The 19,637-nt window shown below is 38.8% G+C and overlaps 1 protein-coding gene across 6 annotated transcripts in view; it reads right to left on the bottom strand.

The window, feature by feature from the left end:
* Add3 (adducin 3) overlaps nt 1–19,637 on the bottom strand; it is a 112,858-nt gene that overhangs the window by 70,055 nt on the left and 23,166 nt on the right. The gene's annotated exons all lie outside the window — the stretch shown is intronic.

Here is a 19,637-nt window from a genome sequence, read left to right as displayed (position 1 = left end):
AAAAGAATACCATTAATTCTCCTTTATATTCTGCAAGGATTTTTGTCTGTATTTTTAAAAGTCTTTGATAATTTCATGCATGTATATATTTTAATCAGATAAAACCCCAATTGTTCTCTTATCGCCAACCTACTCCCTTTATATCTTTTAAAACACTAAACACTATATATTTTACATTTATTTAATATATATGGGTGCTTGTCTGCATGTATGCTGTGTGTGCCTGGTACCTGTGCAGACCAGAGAGGACCTTGAATACTCTAGAAGTGGAGTTACAAACAGTTGTGAGCTGCCCTGTGGGTAGCAGGATTGAACCCAGATCATCTGGAAGAGTAGGCCTGTGTGCTCTAGATGAGTCATATTTCCAGCCCAATCTGTAACTTTTTAAAATATAGGTTCAAATTTTCTACACATGCATATAAAATTTCATCACTACTTAAGCTTTAGTTCAGATTAAAAAAACAATTTAAATGGTTCATTATTTATGTTATACATTTTTAGTAAGTATATTTCTTTATTTTGCCAGTTTTCTTTGGAGTGCCTCTAATACCATTTTGTGTTGGAGGCATTCTGGGGAACAAGCTCTCTGCCTTCACAGATCTTAGAAATGAGCTGTTCTCTTTCATGTGCTCACTGTTTTACTTATCAGAGCAGTTTCCAAACTTTAATGAAAATGTGGATAGCAAACTTTAAAAAAAGAAAATTTCCCTTGCTGTAGTCACCATTTAAACGAGAAGCTTAGGGATGAACACAGACCATAGTTTTATTTACTTATTTATTTTAAATTTTTTTGGTTTTTCAAGACAGGGTTTCTCTGTGTAGCCCTGGATGTCCTGGAACACATCCTGCACACCAGATTAGCCTCAAATTCATAGATCTGCCTGCATCTGCCTCCCAAGTTCTAGAATTAACAGCAGGCACCAATTTTTAAGCTTCTGGCTATGCAAAAGAAAAATGATGCCGAGTCCCAGAGCATAGTGCCCAACTTTAGGAAACAGACAACGAAAACATCCTCTGCATTCTTCTGATCTCACGCAGATGGGAGGAGAGGAGGTTCATTGACACAGAACACTGTTCTTAGTGCTTTGGTGAGTCACTTGCTAGTCACAGCAGCAACTACTGCTGTCCCCTGCTCTAGCTAGAGAACAGTCTCTGGGGAGGACCTAGCAAGCTTGCCCCTTTGCATCCTGCTTGAAGCGTCTAGGGTACTCAGAATGACACAAGGGTACTTCCATAATAGGGAAATTAGGGCATAAAAGTTTTCAGATTTCTACTTTTTAAAATTACTTTTTAGCCTTAGGTAGGAAAAAAAATCAAGCCCAAATCAAGATGCTTTTGTTGTAACGTGAAGCAAGCAAGCAAAAATAGTTAGCGGCTGGCAAGGTGGTTCAGTGGGTAAAGGCGCTTACCACCAAACTAAAAGACTTCAGTCTATTCCCTAGGGCCCATATGGCAGAGGAAGACTTCAAGTTGCGTTCTGTCCCCCAAACACACACTGAGGCATACGGGTGCCCACACATGCCCACGGGCACATGCATGCAAACACAACTGTAATTTTAAAATTCTTTTTAAATCATTAGGAAGCTTTCAGTCCCAAAGTAGCTAGTATTAATACAAAAACAAAAAATAAGTCTTTTATAAAGCAAAATCATTGCTTTAATTTCTGTATTTCCATAGATGTGTTTAAAAAGCAATTTGATTTTATTATTATTAATTTATGTGTGTGGGTGTTTGCCTACATGTATTGCTGAGTATCACAGATGTACCTGATTCAAGAGGAGGCCAAAAGAGGGGGTGAGATGCCCTGGAACTGGAGTTACAGACAGTTGTTGAGTTACCATGTGCGTGCTGGGAAACAAGAAATAAGCCCTGGTCCTTCGGAAGAATAGTCAGGGCTCGTAACTGCTGAGCCATCTCTCTAGTCCCTAAAAAGCTATGTAAATCAACAGGCAATAGAACTAACTTTTCTCTATAAAAGAGTGTGCTCTAATTAAATACCTCCTTTAAAACAATCTATAAAATTAACATAATTCTTAAGAGTTCCTATGTCTGACATCCTATGTGTTACCTGGAAACAGGCCATCCCTGGTGCACAAAACCTGTGCTTATCTGGCTCACTCCATGCGGAGCCTTCTCCTGTCAGATCCTGCTGACAGCCCTGCAAATGCTTCCCCAGGATCTTTCTTGATCTTTTTATCTCAGATAGGCTACAGACACCCCATGCATGGCAATACTCATTATACTGTTTCTAGTATGTATTTTTTTTGTCAAGGAGAATATTCTAAATACTTTGCCTCATTTACAAGTCTAAAGAATGTAATTGGCAACAGCATGTTCTTAGAAAAGAGTTTAGAAAACAACCTAATGACAACTAGCACTAAATGGACTCAGTAGGCTGTACTTACACGTTTATTCACATGTATATAATAAAATAAAGAAAAAGAAGCCTCAAATTTGTGGGGGAGTGAGAAGGAACACAAGAGTTGGGGGGATGTTGCAAATACAGGACACATGTATTAATTTTTTTTTTTTTCTGAAAAAGAGTTTCTCTGTGTAGTACTGGCTGTCCTAAAACTCACTCTGTAGACCAGGCTCCATCTGCTTCTTCCTCCTGACTAAGATTAAAATTGTTCACCACCATCACACAGATGAATTTTCCTTTTAAGAAAAACCAACCTAATAAAAAGGTTAACATCATATACAAACAAACAAACAAATGAAAAGAACGACAAAATCCCCAACTCTAAGACAGTCAGGAGTCTTCATTATAGCATACTGGTTATCAAACAATACACTCCAAGTTTTAAAACATGTTATATATATTCAATTCATGTTATGAAGGCATGTCTTCTGAGTTTGGTGAATATATTTATCTAATCTATGAACCCAATGATTAAAGATCAGGTAGAAAAAAAAGACATCTCTTCATTAGTAAAAATGCATTCTTCCATCTTCTTAAAAAGAGTTTTTGGAGCAGCTATTAAGGAAAATTACTGGCAACCATTCCAACAATGCAATACATTCCGTGCAGACAGATTGGCGGGCTACAGAAGGGGCAAAAGGGGGTTCGGAGACTATGAAGAAAGACTATGTTATCATAAATTTCATAAATGCAATCACTACTCCACACTCCACCTCTATCAACAAATGTGCCAACAACCAAAGGAATTCTTGAGGGAAAGACCGGAAATTGTTAACAGCGGCCCAGGGCTTTCTTATACCACTGCCCACAGGAACCAAGATAGGATCACCATCTCTGCACTAGGATGGTCACTGTCTGAAAAAAAAACCTGAAAAGACTAAAACCAATTAAGAGAGACAAAGTTCTCTTATGGCTCTAGGTACATGGTGAAGATCCTGAGGAAGGCATGCTACATAGAGAATAGCATCTTGTATTTGACAGAGGTTGGGGTTTGGGATCTTGGAATGAAAATTGTTCCAAAAGTTTCAAACTCCACATTCTTGAAATTTTACTCATGTTGATCCAAAATACCTGATTTATGTGTTTCCTGGTCTGTTAACTCCTGGCCAGAGTGAATTAATGATAATGAAACTACCTTTTCATGTTCCATTCCAAATTTTTTGCAAAAAAACAAAACAAAAACAAAAAAAAAACTCTATTTTTGCCTTAAGCGTAAGGAAAAATATTCATTTACTTCTAAAATGTAGAGCCACTGTTGTCTGAGATGCTCGGGCTTTTTTTTTTTTTGCTGTTATTTTTTTTCAAGACAGGGTTTCTCTGTGTAGCCTCAGCTGTCTTAAAACTTGCTTTGTAGACCAGGCTGGCCTCCACCTCTGAGTGCTAGGATTAAAAGGCGTGCACTACCACCGCCCTGTGGGGTGCACTCGTTTTAACTGGGCAGTCATCTCCAGGTAGTATTAATGCCCTAGCTTACTCCTCAATATTGCAGCATTAATGCCTAATGTTAATCTTCAGTATTGTGAATTTTCCATCTTAGCTGGTTCTCACTCTTACTTTTCTGCTTTTTCTAAGTATTAATAGTCATGACCAAAACTGTTCAATAAAGGAACCAACTTATTAGAAAACAGGCCATTCTGGAGGAGTGCATGAAGCCCCAAGTGAATGTATATTGCTACCATGAGTACAGTCATGCCAAGGACTCCAGTGCCTCAGACCCATGGAAACAGTAAGACCTTCCCCTGGTCCTAGTACCTAGTGGTTGATAGAATAGAAAATATCAACCACAGCTTCTGCATTTGGATAGAGTCTGAGACTGCTCCCCTACAGAGACTCCCTACCACTGTCCTCCTCCCTCTTTGTTCTCTATCCTCACAGTCAGGTTCATCTCAAAGCACCACAGGAGGCTGCGCTATTCAATACAGAAACAAAATGTTTGCACATACAAATTAGAAGTAAGAACCCATATACAATTTATTCACAGAAATAAAGATATATATGTTTGTGTATCATCAAACCCTTTGTTAATCGTGCTGGCTTGAGTATTAAGGCCTCCCTAAACTTTGACCCTGAGGAAGGGTGGCCGTGATGCAGCCAGTCATCTCATTAATAACACTTAGAACTGTGGTCATGTATAAGAATCTGCTTGCACAAGCGCAACACCTTCAGTCCCAACACTTGGGAAGGAGAGGCACATGATCCGAGTTTGAGGCCAGCCTAGTCTACATAGAGAGATCTTATCTCACATAAACAAAGGTGGGTAGGACTTTTCTCATTTAAATAACCATTAGGTTATAAACTCATACTTATGCTACTGCTATTGTTATATATCAGTTTGCATCCTTAGTTCTTATTACATTTTACAAAGTGGTTAGCATGGACTTACAATTAATTCCACTTTGACCATCACTGTTTCTTTCTTTAAAAAAAAATTGACATGATGGACTTTTATGTCATCTAACAAAATACAACATGCAGTACAAAGAAAGTCTAAATTAACAAAGGATTACATGGCTCCTTCTATCTGCATGGAACCCTTCAGTTTACAACGACTTTCATAGCCATTATTTCATTTTATGTTCAAGTCAACTTTGTATAATTATAGCAGCATTTTCATGGACTAAGACCATTTATGGATAGGGGAACATCAAGCTAGGAAATAACAGTTAGGACAAAAACCTAACTTCTCTGATAAATCTACCTTTAATTTTTTTTTAATCTGTGTGTTTCTAAGTTAAATAATATGAAGATTCATGGAAAAATAATTACTAACAATGTAAAGTTCATGAATGTTTTTTAACCTTAGGAAATACCAACCCTCTAATAACTTAGTCTGTGAAATCCAGGAGCGTTTCTCTCCATCAGCTCTGCCAAATACAGTTCTTGTCCTTAGTCCAAAATATGTGTATTTTGAATATTCAGGAAATATAAAATTCAGTATTTTTTCTTTTTTTAAATATTTATTTTTATTTCACCTTCATACATGGAGGTGTTTTGTCTCCATGTATGTTTATATGAGAGCATCAGATCTCCTGGAACTGGAGTTACAGAAGGTTGTGAGCTATCATGTGGGTGCTGGGAATTGAACCTGGGTCCTCTGGAAGAGCAGCCAGTGCTCTTATCTATTTAGCCATCTCCCTAGCCCCAACACTTAATATTTTTAAAATTAACATTCAATATTTTTGAATTAAGGATTCTAGTGATAAGCAGCTGAGCAGTTCATGGAAGGCCTTAATTTACTACCATATTCTATGCTTATACAACATAAGTCAGACCACCTGGGTAAAAAGTTCAACAGTTCAGTCAAATGTTGTGAAAACAGCTGCATGGATGTTTCATCAGCATAGCTATTTCTCATGCTGGAATATTTTTCAGTTTGACAGCATGTCAGTCAAGAGAAGATTTGAGCAGCATTATAATAACGGCTGACATCACTGGACACCTACCAGATGCTAAATGCTGTAAAGCTGTGCCAAGTACTTCTAACAGAGTTTACCAGGAAGCTGGCTTTCCTTCACAGCCAGCCGAGTCCCACTACCAACTGTTAAAACGCATATCTTTGTACATGCAATGTGGCTGTTTTTTGGACATAACACGTAAATCCTTATAAATGTAGTGATGAAGCAAGAGATAGAAGTATTTAACTACTTGAGAAATACTGACAGACTGCCTCATATGACAGTCAAACTTCTGAAAACACATACATCAGAATTAAGGCTTCGTTTAACATCTCTGTTCTGGGTTATTTCACTCATTTTTTTTCTTGGTGTATTGATTAGAGCAATAATCTTAGTACATGGTTATCGTGGTTTGAGTAAGAATGGCCCCTATAGGCTCATATATGTGAACACTTACTCATCAGGAAGGGTTGGGAGGTGCAACCTTGTTGGGGTAGGTGTGGCCTTGTTGGAGAAAGTGTGCCTGAGGTTTCAAAAGCCCAAGCAAGCTAGGTCCAGTGTCTCTCTCTTCCTGTTGCCTGAGGATCTGGATGTAGAACTCTCAGCTACTTTTTCAACACCAAGTCTGCCTGTGTACTGCCATGCTCCCTGCCATGATGATAAAGGACTAACCCCCTGAAACTGTAAGCAAGCCCCAATTAAATGCTCCCTTTTACCAGAGGTGCCATGGTCACGGTGCCTTTTCACACCAACAGAACACTGACTAGGACAACAGTATACTACGAATTTTGTTATTTTAACTTTATACATAAAGAAAGTCAGGTAGGAGAGTGCGTGCACTACATTCTAATGAACGGTTTCTAGAAATGTAGACACAAAATTTAACACCTACATGACCTTGTAGAATCCACAGACAATTCTAATAGTAATAACCAAACATATGCTATACAAAAATGCTCACTAAAAACTGAAAAGCGACTTTGCTACCATCTGCCACAAAAAGGAATGTATCTACACTGTAGCCATGCAGAGACCAGAAAGTGAATCAAAACCATTCTTTTCATTGTTGAGCTAAATGCAAAAAAAAAAAAAAATGTAGGAAGATCACTATGGTAAATTGCCAGGGTTATTTTTCCCTCTTCTGCTATGATCTTAATGCTCTCAGCCATCTGGTTTATATTTATTACACTACTAGGAAGCTGTTGTTAGTCACTAACAAAACTAAAAGCACTATTCTTCCTCTTCAGTTATTCCATATGCTTTGTTTTGCCCATTTCAGAACAAATTTTAAAGGCCTCATTATTAACACCTTGAGTCAACCGAATGTTATCTATTTACAATATTTATAATATATTTACAACATAATTGTTCCTGTACTCATTTCAACAATGGCTTCTTGAAGCTCTAAGGAAGTTCTTCCTCCTTTTCTACTCCAATTTCTCTCCCACCCTATCTCCAGAGGGGCCTAAGACCTTTCCAGCCATCAAATCAATTTCTTTACTATCCAGTGTGTCTGTATCGCCTCTGGAATTGTTCTCGGGATTGATAAAACATCAATTTATTCATTCATTAGATTTTTATGCTTTTGCTATTAGCTATGTGTGGAAAATACCCAGTGTACAGTAGAAAAGAGTGGCCTTTTCCAGGCCAGCCAGGCTACACAATGACAAAATTGCTCAAAAAACAAAACTACTGTTTGCTCTATATACTTATACTCTGAAAATGAGTTTTTCAAAGTCAATGTTATTGACCAGTGAATCCAGATTAATCATTATTGGCCTAGTGTATACAATTTGCTGAGTAGCAGAAACGCAAAAATAAATAATTCACAAAAAGCAAATTATAAAGTAATCCATTAAAACTCCAGTAGGGGGCATCAAGATGACTCAGCCATTTAAAGACACTTGCCACCTAACCCAACTTCCAGAGTTCAGCTCCTGTTCCTCAGACAGTGTGTGTGTGTGGGAAGACCGTTGAGAGTCTCCGCCACCTCCACAGCACACGTGAACATCCACATAAATGTTTGTCAAAGCTTCAACGTAGAAAATATGCATTTTATCATTACTCAGATTACATCAAAACCAATGAAAACTTTTCCTGATGTGTGCACATGGGAAGCTTCTCTCTTGAAATAATTGCTCAAAGCAGACAACTACCTCCTAGTTAGATTCCTCACTTATGATAATCAAGTTAGTCTATTTCAAAAACTTCTTTTGCAACAAAGAAAGTGATAAAGTTCTAAGAGAAGTGGACCTACCAATATGTAAGGTTTTCTTTTCAGTATTTACAAAGATTTATTTCTTTTTTTAGTTTATTTTATTTTATGTGTGTGAGTATTCTGCCTACATGCATGACTATGTTCTACATGTGTATCTGGTGCTTGGAGAGGCCAGAAGCAAGAACTGGGTCCCCTGGAACTAGAGTCACGGGTGCTTGTGAGCTACCATGTGGGTGCTGACAGTCAAGCCTTAGTTCTCTGGAAAGCAGCCAGAGCTCTGACCATCATCTCTCCAGCCCTGTGCTTTCAATATTTTTGAGAAAAGGTCTTGCTGGATAGGCCAGGCCATCTTTGAACTCATCAATTTTCTACCTAGCCTTCCAAGGGCTGGAACTGTAGACTTTTGTAACCACTGGAGAGAAAAAGGAATTTCTTTATACAGGGTCCATTGGAGCCCCCAAATTCCATGGATAAACTTCAGAAAATTCAACTTGAATTCTCTCAAAGAGAGAAAACATGACCCATGAACTTTCCTGAGGAGCATCCATAGTTTTCATCAATTCTCAAAGGGTATCTGTAGTCTCAAGAATTCAAGAAGTTAGGTGAAGAGAAAGCACAACTGTGAGTACTTGACCATGGGGTACTAGCCCCAAGTGGGGCGTCGCTATCACCCTCTCTAAGACCGAGGGAATAATAATACAGAAGAGGGGCAAGGAAGAATGAGAAATAGAAGACATGGGATAGCTGTCAAGCTTGAACTCACTGCAGGTGTGATACTATTCCCAAGACTGGCTATCAGGACTGGGGGAAGGGCCCACTAGGCTCCACCCTTGCCCACAGGATGATTTGCAGTTAATGGTTGCTAAAGGAGGTGTCAGTTTCTTCCTGGTGCAGTCACTGATACGCTGCCCTTGTTCTAGTAATACACCCTCCCCCCCAAAGTTAGTTTCTATAGACAGGGTTTCTCTGTGTAGCCCTAGCTGTCCTGGAACTAGCTCTTGTAGCCCAGGCTGGCCTCAAACTCACAGAAATCCACCTGCCTCCGCCTCTCGAGTGCTGGGATTAAAGACATGCACCACCACCACCACCATCATGCAAACAATTCTAATAAATTCAGTGGGTCATACATAAAAAGAAGACATAAGTGGGAGACCTAGGAAGAAGGGTTTAATCTGGTGGGGGATGGAGGAGAGAGAAATATGGAGTGAAAATTACTAATCCATTATACACAAGCATAAAATTGTCAAAGAATTTTTAAAAGTTCACATGATGCTCTCACTGGCACACGCCTCTCAGGTTGGCAGTACTGGTGGTAATTTGTTGCTTATTAAGTACTTATTTGTGAGGCGACCGCTTTTGGAGGTATATGATAAAACAACAACACTCGTTTGAGGGTTTTCTTATACAAGAGAGTGCTAGAGCAGCAGGAACTACCCACAGTTATGAGGGCATCTGTGGAAACGTGCCATGCACATGAATAACCTATGTGAAATTAGTCCAGCAGAAAATGGATGCCCTACTTCCATTCTATAGACAAAGACGCACAGGCTTAGGAACGGATTTCGTTTCTATGACTCAGTCAGGGCTGTAGATGAAACGGACCTTCATGAAGCACTATCTTAAGTCTGGATTGTGGTTTTAAAGGTACGTGTTCAAGTTCTGTCCTTAGTGTCCTTTTGCACACCCACCTTGAAGAGCCTCACCTGTCTGCCACAACTCCAGCCACCACCTCTCCTGCCATTGTTTCACAGATCTGTGTCTCCAGCTGCCTGTTAAGAGTTCCCACTCCTGCCCCAGTGTCTTGACCTTCATGTGCTAAACAACTCAACTCCCACTATCCACAGGTGAGAGGCGGGAAGGAGGGTGGGAGAGAGGGGCTGAGAGAAGTAGGAAGTTTTGCCCTAGTTTTCTCCTCCACGCCTGAACCAGGACTTCAACTTGACCTTCAACCTAACCTTCACCTCCCAGTTCTTCTGACTTTATTATTTTTCCTCTTAAGCAAGCTTTCCCTTCCCCATTCTTGGACACTACTGATTTATTTCATGCCTTAATTCTGTCTCTCTGGAATACTACAGTAATCTTTTTACCTCAGCCTTATACTCTCCAGCTACTCTCAATATCACTGCCAAAATAAGATATTAAAAACACAAACCTGACCACATCTCTCCACTTCCTATAAATCTTTCAATGCCTTTCCATTTCATACAGAATATAGTCCAAAGAACATGGCATCTAAATATCTGTGGCATAATCTTTGTTATAAATCTATTATCTGCTTTATGTTATAATAGGACAGTGCATAGTTAGATAAGGAATTAAGTAGTACTTATAATAGGTGATAACCATAAAATTACTGTACTGCTGTACAACTACACATAAACTAACAGATTCTACTACATGTGTGCCTTGTGATCCTGACAGTGTCCACTTGTTCACTCATGTTTCAGGTAAACTAGCCCATTAAACTACCTTTTCATCTTGACAAAAGCCTTACACTATCAAGCTGGAAGTGGAGGTGCACCCCTTTAATCCCAGTACTTAGAAAGCAAAAGCAGACAGATTTGTGACTTCAAGCTCCAAGCCAGCTAGAGCTGCATGCTAAGATGCTGCATAAAAAATTACAAAGTTTTACATAATCCCACTAAATACTCCATATATGCTCACCTACCTCATTCAGGGTAGCAATATCTAACATGCTTTTTTTTAATATGACAGAATTTGGATATCTATAGAAAAAATTTATTTCCCTAATGGTTTGCTTAAAGGAAGTATACTGACTACATTCCTCATTTCTGTGACTACATACTTGACAAAAGCTACTGAAGGAGAGGGAACTATCTGCGCTTACTGGAGGTGTGTCATGTGGGAAAGGCATGGCAAGCGGTCACACTGTGTCCACAGTCATGAAGCAGAGAAAGATAAAATCCTGCTCAAAGCATGGTTCTTTTATCTAGTCTGAGAGCCTAGCCCCAAGGATGATGCTGACCAGGGTGGGTACTCCCTCCTCAACTAAACTTTTATAGAAACACCTTCAGAGACACACTCAGAGGCACGTTTCCATGGTGACTCAAAGTTCAATCAGGCTGACACTGAAGATTAGCCATCACTGACAGCATCAACATCTGAGGTTAGAAAGTTCAAAGATGGCCCTGGTGACTCTATTCTCCACTACTCACACTCTGGGCAGTCATTTTTCACACCTTACCATCATGGGCAGCATATGACAGAAGAGATAGTGTATGTGCAGAATTATAGACGGAAAGAAGGGAGGGAGGGAGGAAGGGAGGGAGGGACGGAAGGAAAGGAAAGGAAAGTAAGAGAAAGGAAAGAAAGACAGACTGACCGACCGATCTATGGATCCCATCCTCTCTCATCCTTCAATACTCCAAGGGAAGAGAGGCCACATCTTTCACCTGCAAAAGGAAGGTACCTCAAACCCTGCTACACCACTTTAAAAAAATAAAACAATCAACTAAAAACAGATTAAAGACTCTAAGACTGGAAACTATGAAACTACTACAAGAAAACAAGAAAAACACTTTTTGACTTTGTAACAGATAAAAGGGAAGGAGGTAAAACACAAAATCACAGGAACAAAAGCAAAAGTGAGCACACTAAGAGCTCTGGCACAGTAAGGAAAACAGGTCTGTGTAAGGAGGAAACTTGGAGACAGAGACACAGAGAGACAGAGAGAGACGGAGAGAGAGATTTGAAAGTTAGTATTGACTGAATATGCAGAATTCATAAAGAACAGCACAAAGAAAATAATTTGGCTAAACAAAAGGGGGTACCAGATCTAAACAGACAGCTGCCAAGATATCTACAAATGGCCAGCAAGCAAGCTGGCTTATAATACAATTACCTAAAAACATAGACTACGGATGGGTGGGGTTGGGGATACAGGATGCCGGCAGTATTAGTGAAGATACAGCAGCTTGGGCTGCTGAGAGGAAGGATGGATGGACTGAACAAATTAAACAGTATGGATAATCACCTACTACTTTAGTTCTGGTTCAGGCATGGAGAAAGAAAACTATGGCAAAATTCACAAAGAAATCTCCACCATAATATACAGAAAACACCTTATGTCTCTGTAAGAAATGTTTCTACCCTCAATGTTCAACCCAGCATCTGATGGCTTAGTCCTAAGTATGGCCTTGCATTAAAACACCAATTTCAGTTATTCAGCAAATGTAAGTCTGTACCTCCTGGCTTTTTTTTTTTTTTTAGGTCACCAACCAGCTCCCAAATCATGACATGAAGAGTTACTATTAGTTTTAGTTTTGAATGCTTGGCCTAGCTTAGGCTCTTTTCTGGCTAGCTTTTAACTTAACCTGTTTCTGTTTATTTACCTGTTGCCTCGGGGCTTTTTACTTTTCTTTCCTTCTGTGTGTCTTACTTTCACTGCTTCTAGTCTCTGGCTGGCTGGAGGCTGCTTGGCTTCTAGCCCTGGGCTTCTCCTCTGGTTCCCCTAGAGCCTAGATTTCTCCTCCTATTTATTCTCTCTCCCTCTCAGCCCTTCCTGTCCTTTCCCTGCCTAGCTACTGGACTTTCAGCTTTTTATTAGACCAATTGGGTGCCTGAGGCAGGCAAGGTCAAACAAATCCAACACATTTTAACGTAATTAAACAAATACAACACAAACAAATGTAACACATCTTTACATAGTTTAAGTAATATTCCACAACATAAGCCAAAGTTACACACACACAATTTCCTAAATACAATGAATTTAAGACACCATCTCAGTATTTGGTATGGTGGATAATGAAAAGAAAATGATTTCTTTGGGGTAGGAAGTTGGCTATAAACCACACATCTCAAAACATGACACACAGTAAGTTAAGCGTCTTTGTTTCATTTACTTAATTTATACATTGGTTTCAATTTAGCTTATCTATACTTAGGATTTTCTATTACTCACAAAAAGGCATAAGTTCCAACCCTGAAATGACTCAGGATCCACATTTAGCTATTAAATTAAAACCAACCAACCAACCAACAAAAACCCTCATATACCATTTTTAAGAAATTCATGTAAAGCAAAATGTTGCTTAAAATTTTTGATGTACATACTCAATGACCCTAAATACTAAGCTTTGGTGTATGTGTGTTTGTGTATGCATGCATATATATATGTGTGTGTGTGTATAATATATACATGTGTATGTACATATCTCTAATTTGAATATCATTTTAAGTTTTTGTATAGGATGAACTTCAAAACCTCACTTAATACAACTGATTATAAAGCAGTATTCTGGAACACTGAAATCTTCAATTCTCCTTTCAATTCAAAATAAAATAGTCTACTTTAAATATCATTGACATGTCTTAATGTAATCATTAAGTTTAAAATAACTATATTTTAATTTATCCTTTGATACACATAGTTTTATAAATTAGTATAAAAAATGATCAGAAGTAAATGGTATTTTTAAGTAAAAGAACAACTACACGGGCTGGAGAGATGGCTCAGAGGTTAAGAGCACTGGCTGCTCTTCCAGAGGTTCTGAGTTCAATTCCCAGCAACCACATGGTGGCTCACAACCATCTGTACTGAGATCTGGCACCCTCCTCTGGCGTGCGGGTATACATAGAGGCAGAATGTTGTATACATAATAAATAAATCCAAAAAAAAAAGAACAACTGTAAAAAAAGCATCAAAATACTTCCAAGTAAGGATATGTCAATAGTAATTCAAGAGCACTCCCTGTAGAAATTAATATTTCACAGAAAATAAATATTTGTATGTAAAATGGTCTTAGAAATACTAATGCAATAACTACATGTTTTGTGTGAATTTTCACGGAACAAAGTAAGCACAATAAACCCTAACTGTGAAAACCTGTAACTTGAATAGCACTGCTTCTCCAACACATGTTCCAAGACCACGAGCTCTACCACAGGGACTGATTTTACTGGAGATGCTGGAGAAAACACTGCATTCTAACAAAGAGGTCTGCCCATCAGCAGCACTTCTTTGCTATGCTAAGGTGCACTGTGAACCTTTTAGAGAAGGTGCAAGAAAGTAGTTCCTAACATGCTTGGAGCTACTTTGATGAGGAATCTTAAAACTAATGAGGTAAGAACATACAATGGGAAATGACCCGCTGGACATAAAGAGTGAAGAGGTGGTGTATTACTATACTTACGTAAAGCTCACCAAGACATAAAATGGTCCACAATAATTCTTAAGTTCCAGTCCTCATCTGTGGGCTTTTTCACTTGTACCAACCACCTGCTCACCTTAACATGACTACAACTTTCTCCACACAGACACAGCAACTTGTTTGTAGAGTCCTATATAGAAGCAAGCTATCATCCTAGGAACTCAACGTAGAAATTAAAAGCACCTGAGGATAGTACATAATTTATTTTCCTTTTTTTTTGTTTGTTTTGTTTTTCGAGACAGGGTTTCTCTGTGGCTTTGGAGCCTGTCCTGGAACTAGCTCTTGTAGACCAGGCTGGTCTCGAACTCACCATAATTTATTTTCCTATCTTCTTCTGTAAGCTTAGCAGTAAGAAGACAACATGAGCATGAAGTATTTCTGCTAGATATTTCATGTTTGCACTGTGTATCTTTTAATATAGCATTTGAGAATTTTTAATTATAAACAAACTAATTTTAAAGTAATTACATTGCAAGAACACTGCTTCCACCATGAATCCTATTCTCCAGAAATGAGCCCATCTGATCTGCCAGCTGGATGGATCCCAAGTAAATTTTGATCAGTACTTGGCAAATACTCCTTACACACACAGCATTTTACATAGAATACACACTAAAGATGCATTCTAAGACTGTCCTGAAAACTAAATAGTTATATCATAACACAAATGTATTGAATGTATCTTCTTTAAATTTGCAGCTTAAACTAGATGAGCAGTTTCGATAATACTCCAATACTGTGCTTTAACTCTGCATACGTCTATTCTGTTATTCGTCTGTTGGCACCTAACACTGGATTGGGAAAGCCTGCCATCTGGTAGTTATAGCAACCCTTCACTAACTTGGTAAGAAGCTGAAGATCATGAGTCACCCAGAAATGAAAACCAAGCTTATTATTACTATGAATATATTGAAATCTTTCCTTCAATAATAGCCATTCAACAGGGTTTTTCACTCAGAGAAACATCATGCATACAAACATGTAATTGACCTACCAGAAAAAAAATCAAGTTGTAAAGGGGCTACAGGGATGAATGACTGAATTAAGTCATTAGGTTCACATTCCCCTCACCCACAAGGCGGCCACTGTCTCTTTTATAAAGCCTAGGGATGGAAGCCAAATCAGCCCTATTTAAGTTGGCCGTTCAGTTTAACTCTCACTTCTCTTAATCATAATGTGAATGTTCTTTGGTGCATGTTCCTTTCCTCTGAACAAAATTTCAGGTAGACGATACGTCAGATAAATAATAAATGATATAAGAACAATACCAACATGTATAGCATATGAGTATCAACAGAGTGTGTTTAAGTTTGCCATAATCTCAGTCAGGAAGGAAAGGATGAATAGGGAAGACAATTACAGAATCTGATAATCTCATATTCTACAATTTCCTAAAGCTACAGTTAGGATACTAGAAGACTTAGAAAACCACTCTACCTAGTCAGAAATGCCGTTTTTAATACACCAGTTTCTTTTCTGAAATAACAATAATCATGGCTTACATAGCTCTATATATTATAATGTTATTACATATACAGTGTAATATTATGCTTTGCACTTTGTGCCTCCCCATCTCTCTCTCTTCCCTCAAACTCACTCTGAAACCCATGCAGGCCTTGAACACTCAAAATCCTCCTGTGTTGGCTAATCAAGCCGCACTGCAGGTGTACGGCACTATGCCTGGCTGTGTAAAATCCTCCTGCGTTGGCTACTCAAGCCGCACTGCAGGCGTACGGCACTGTGCCTGGCTGTGTTCCACTATTGGAACTTGCACAGACATCATCACCATTGCTCTCGTTTTACGTTTTTAATATCTCTGTTTTTCCTTTTCTCTTATCTTTCCAAAGTCAGCAACACAGACTTGAACCTCAGTATAGACAGCAGGGGTTGAGCAAACGCAGCATCCAGTCCTGCTCAGCACTCAGAGCATAATCATAGTGATTCTAACTCAGCAGCTAACATACCAGCACGCTGACATTTCCGTCTGCTCATTCTTAGCACAACAGTGTCAGGGACCTGGCCATTTAGAGATGACCTAGGATTACACAAGGCTTATACAGCTCAATACGCTTATTTTATCCCATTGTTTCACTCCTACATTCTGACTATAAAAGGCCCTTCCTTGTGTGGTTGGTCTCTGGAGTCCAGGACTTGATATTGCTGGATGTAGCAGAGTCCCCTGAAGAACTTTCAGGGATGGATCCCATGGTGAGAAGGACGTTCTCGCACAGCTTCTGATGCTGCACCCTGCTCACAAGGCTGCCGGTAACCTCAGGCCCCTCTTGAAAACATCTGAGGTGTTCTTGCCACAAGGACTAAGTATATAAAATAGGTAAGGCACATGTAAACAGTCAATTTAGCTGCTGTGTAATACTACTTCAAAACATGTTGTGCAAGGTAACATATACAATTTTCTTTGAATTTTTAACATGAAAACATTAACAAAGCATTAACATTTGAGCCACTCACCAGGTAACAAGCAGGGGTAGAGGGTGGCCTGGAGGAAAATAAGTTAATGACCCTAAGTGGTAACCAGCCCATATCATTTGGCAATGATATTTTCATTCCTATTCCTTTTTGGAAAAGAGATTCTTCTTTTGTTTTCACAGATGATGAGACTCTATGGATTGCATCCATACCAATATGGTATGATGGACCACGTCCTCCTGAAAGGTTGCATGAACACCCTCAGAAAATTGCTTCGCTCAGCTGCCAACTGAGATGAAACTAGCACACAGGTTATACCATGAAAGACCTAATTAACGACGCCCCCATTCAGCAGGAAGCAGTTTGGAGAGAAAAAACTGCGCCCATGTTCCCAAATATGGTTTATAAACGTTCTTTTACATTTAAAGGGGGATATAATATAGATATGAATAATTTGCATTAGTATAGATTTTGCTTTATTGATATTTAGGGTCAATTTTGTTATATGTATATGTATTTTTGATCTTTATTAAGGTATTGTGATTGTGTAGTTCATTTAAAAATGTAATGTATATAGGTTGTTAATGGATAATCATTAATAATAGTCAAGTTTGTAGTCATGTTAGTTAGATTTTCTAGATATATAGATATATATTTCAGTTAGATCGGCATTCTTCATATCTTTCAAAGACTATGGAATATGCTATTAAATGTTTTAATAACTTAGGACTTTTCATGACAATGAGACACTCTGCTCCTGGCAGCACCAATCTACTTCAAGAAGAAGATGGGCATCGAAGAGGATCCTTATGGAGTTTGATAGCCATTTGGGCAAGAAACTGTTCTTGCCTGAACTATTGCATAAACTGGACACAGAGAACCCACAGAGAGAGGACTACTGAACTTGCCTAAAGGTAAGATGATCTTTCGGGGTTCCTGATTCATGAAAGAGTCTGCGAGACATTCTGCAGGAAACAACAGATAGTGACTGAACTGACTTTGAAATGTTCTGCTTCATGGAAATGTCTCTGGATACTATGGGCCTGTAGGCCGAAGATGGATACCCCAATGGTACAGAGAAACTTTGGGTGACTGTCCAGGCAGCGAGATGTCTCTGTCATTTCTAGAGTTTGAAAGTTGCTTTTTTCTTGTTTGCTTAGGTAATATTGTATCTTTCTGGAGTCTTTGATGGAGTTAAGAATAGTTAGTTATAGTTATAGTTTTCCTTAGTTATGATAAAGATTATTGTAACTTTTACTTGATAACTGTTTTGTTATATGTAATTTTGCTATGTTAAGGTTAAAGCCTTCCTTTTTTATTTAAACAGAAAAAGGGGAAGGTTACAGAACAGAGAGGTAGTAGCTGTATGTTGGTAACAGTCCCCAAAAGAGCACTTGTTATACAAGATGGCCAAACATGTCGGCTGGAATACTCTGCAAGCCTGAAAATCCTGAGCCCACACTTCCCACATCTCTCCAGGTCCCATTTGTAAGGAGCACAGCAAGGACTCTTTCCTTTATGGCGGCACTGTTCAACAGAAATAGATGTGAGCCACAGAGGCGTATGCATGCTTCTAACCTTCTAGTAGATACATTAGAAAACAAACAACAAAAGCAGCGGTAGTGATGTATACTTATAATCCAAGCCATTGTGAGGCAGGCGCCATCATCATGAGGTCAAGGGTAATCTGTGAGAGTCCCATCCAAAAAAAAAAAGTTAAAAGCAATCACTTAATTTGTATGGGGGTTTGGGGGTGCACTCTGTAACCTGTGTGCAGGCATGCCTGCCCACTCAGGTACATGCTGAGGCAAGAGGTTAATGTCAGGATATTTTTCCTCAATGGGGTCTCTTACTTCCCTATTTATTCATTTTTGAGGCAGTCTCTAATTGAACCTGAGATTTACTGCTTTGCCTAGATGGGCTGACTGATGAGACCTGGGGAACAGTCTCCATCACTGCACTTCCTACCCTAGCACTGGGATTACAAGTTCAATTTTAATGTATTAAACATTGCATAAATGTATTAATTTTAATAAAATGTATTAATTTCAAAGAAACACCAAAAGTTCACTTCAACAAATAATCAATATTTTAAAATTAAGGTATTTTACATCCCTTTTCTATAATCAGTCTTTAAAAATCTACTGTGTACTTTACAACATTGCATGTCCAATAGTCACATGGATGTGGCTAGTGGCTGCATTTGGACAGGAGAGCACTGCAATTTGGCAGCAAGCATGAGCCCACTCCAAAGACTCTCTCCCATCTGTTAAGTTTCAGTCAGGCCACTTCTGGCTATTTATAATCATTTCACAGATCTCTTTATGTCGTCACAAGACCCAACTACCTGAGTACTGTCATGGAAAGACTTTACACCCAAAAGCTGCCAGAACTGCAGACTGAGGAAGGGATGTTGATCACATCACTCAATGCCAGTTTTAACTGCTCACTAGTGGAGCACATTCCTCCAATTAGGTTCACCCTTAGCGCAAAGATACACTGTTAGAAAGAAGCCCTCCTTAAGGAACCTCATTGAAATGCTTTGGAAAATGAAGTACAATAATTGCAGGAAACTCATCTACAAAGTTCAGCGGTACCCCACCCCATACATTTGGATGCTCTACCTTAGTTATGCTACGTATGTTAAAGCTCAATCAAAATGCAGACAGCTTTCCATCAGCAAAGAAAACTGTTCACACGGCCTGCTTGTCTTCAATTCAAGAATGTGTTCAAAGTTTGTAAAGTATAATCAGATGTTGTTGGAAAACAACTGGATTATCAAGCATGACTGATCATCAGGAACAATACCAGAGATGAGGTCTACACACTGGTGAGGGCAAAGGTTTTGAAGAGTTCATATCTGATTCAACAATCATCTACTTGGAACTCTCTTACCCACATTTCAATATTTTGGATTTTTAAATAAAATTTCCAAGGTGCATGACAAGTCATAAATATAAGTGACTAAAAATACCCTACTCGTTAAACAAATTCTGAACACA

The sequence above is a fragment of the Microtus pennsylvanicus genome, chromosome 5, assembly GCF_037038515.1.
Source record: "Microtus pennsylvanicus isolate mMicPen1 chromosome 5, mMicPen1.hap1, whole genome shotgun sequence".
NCBI lineage: Eukaryota > Metazoa > Chordata > Mammalia > Rodentia > Cricetidae > Microtus > Microtus pennsylvanicus.
The sequence above is the reverse complement of the archived record's forward strand: the minus strand, read 5'-3'. Positions and strand labels throughout refer to the sequence as shown.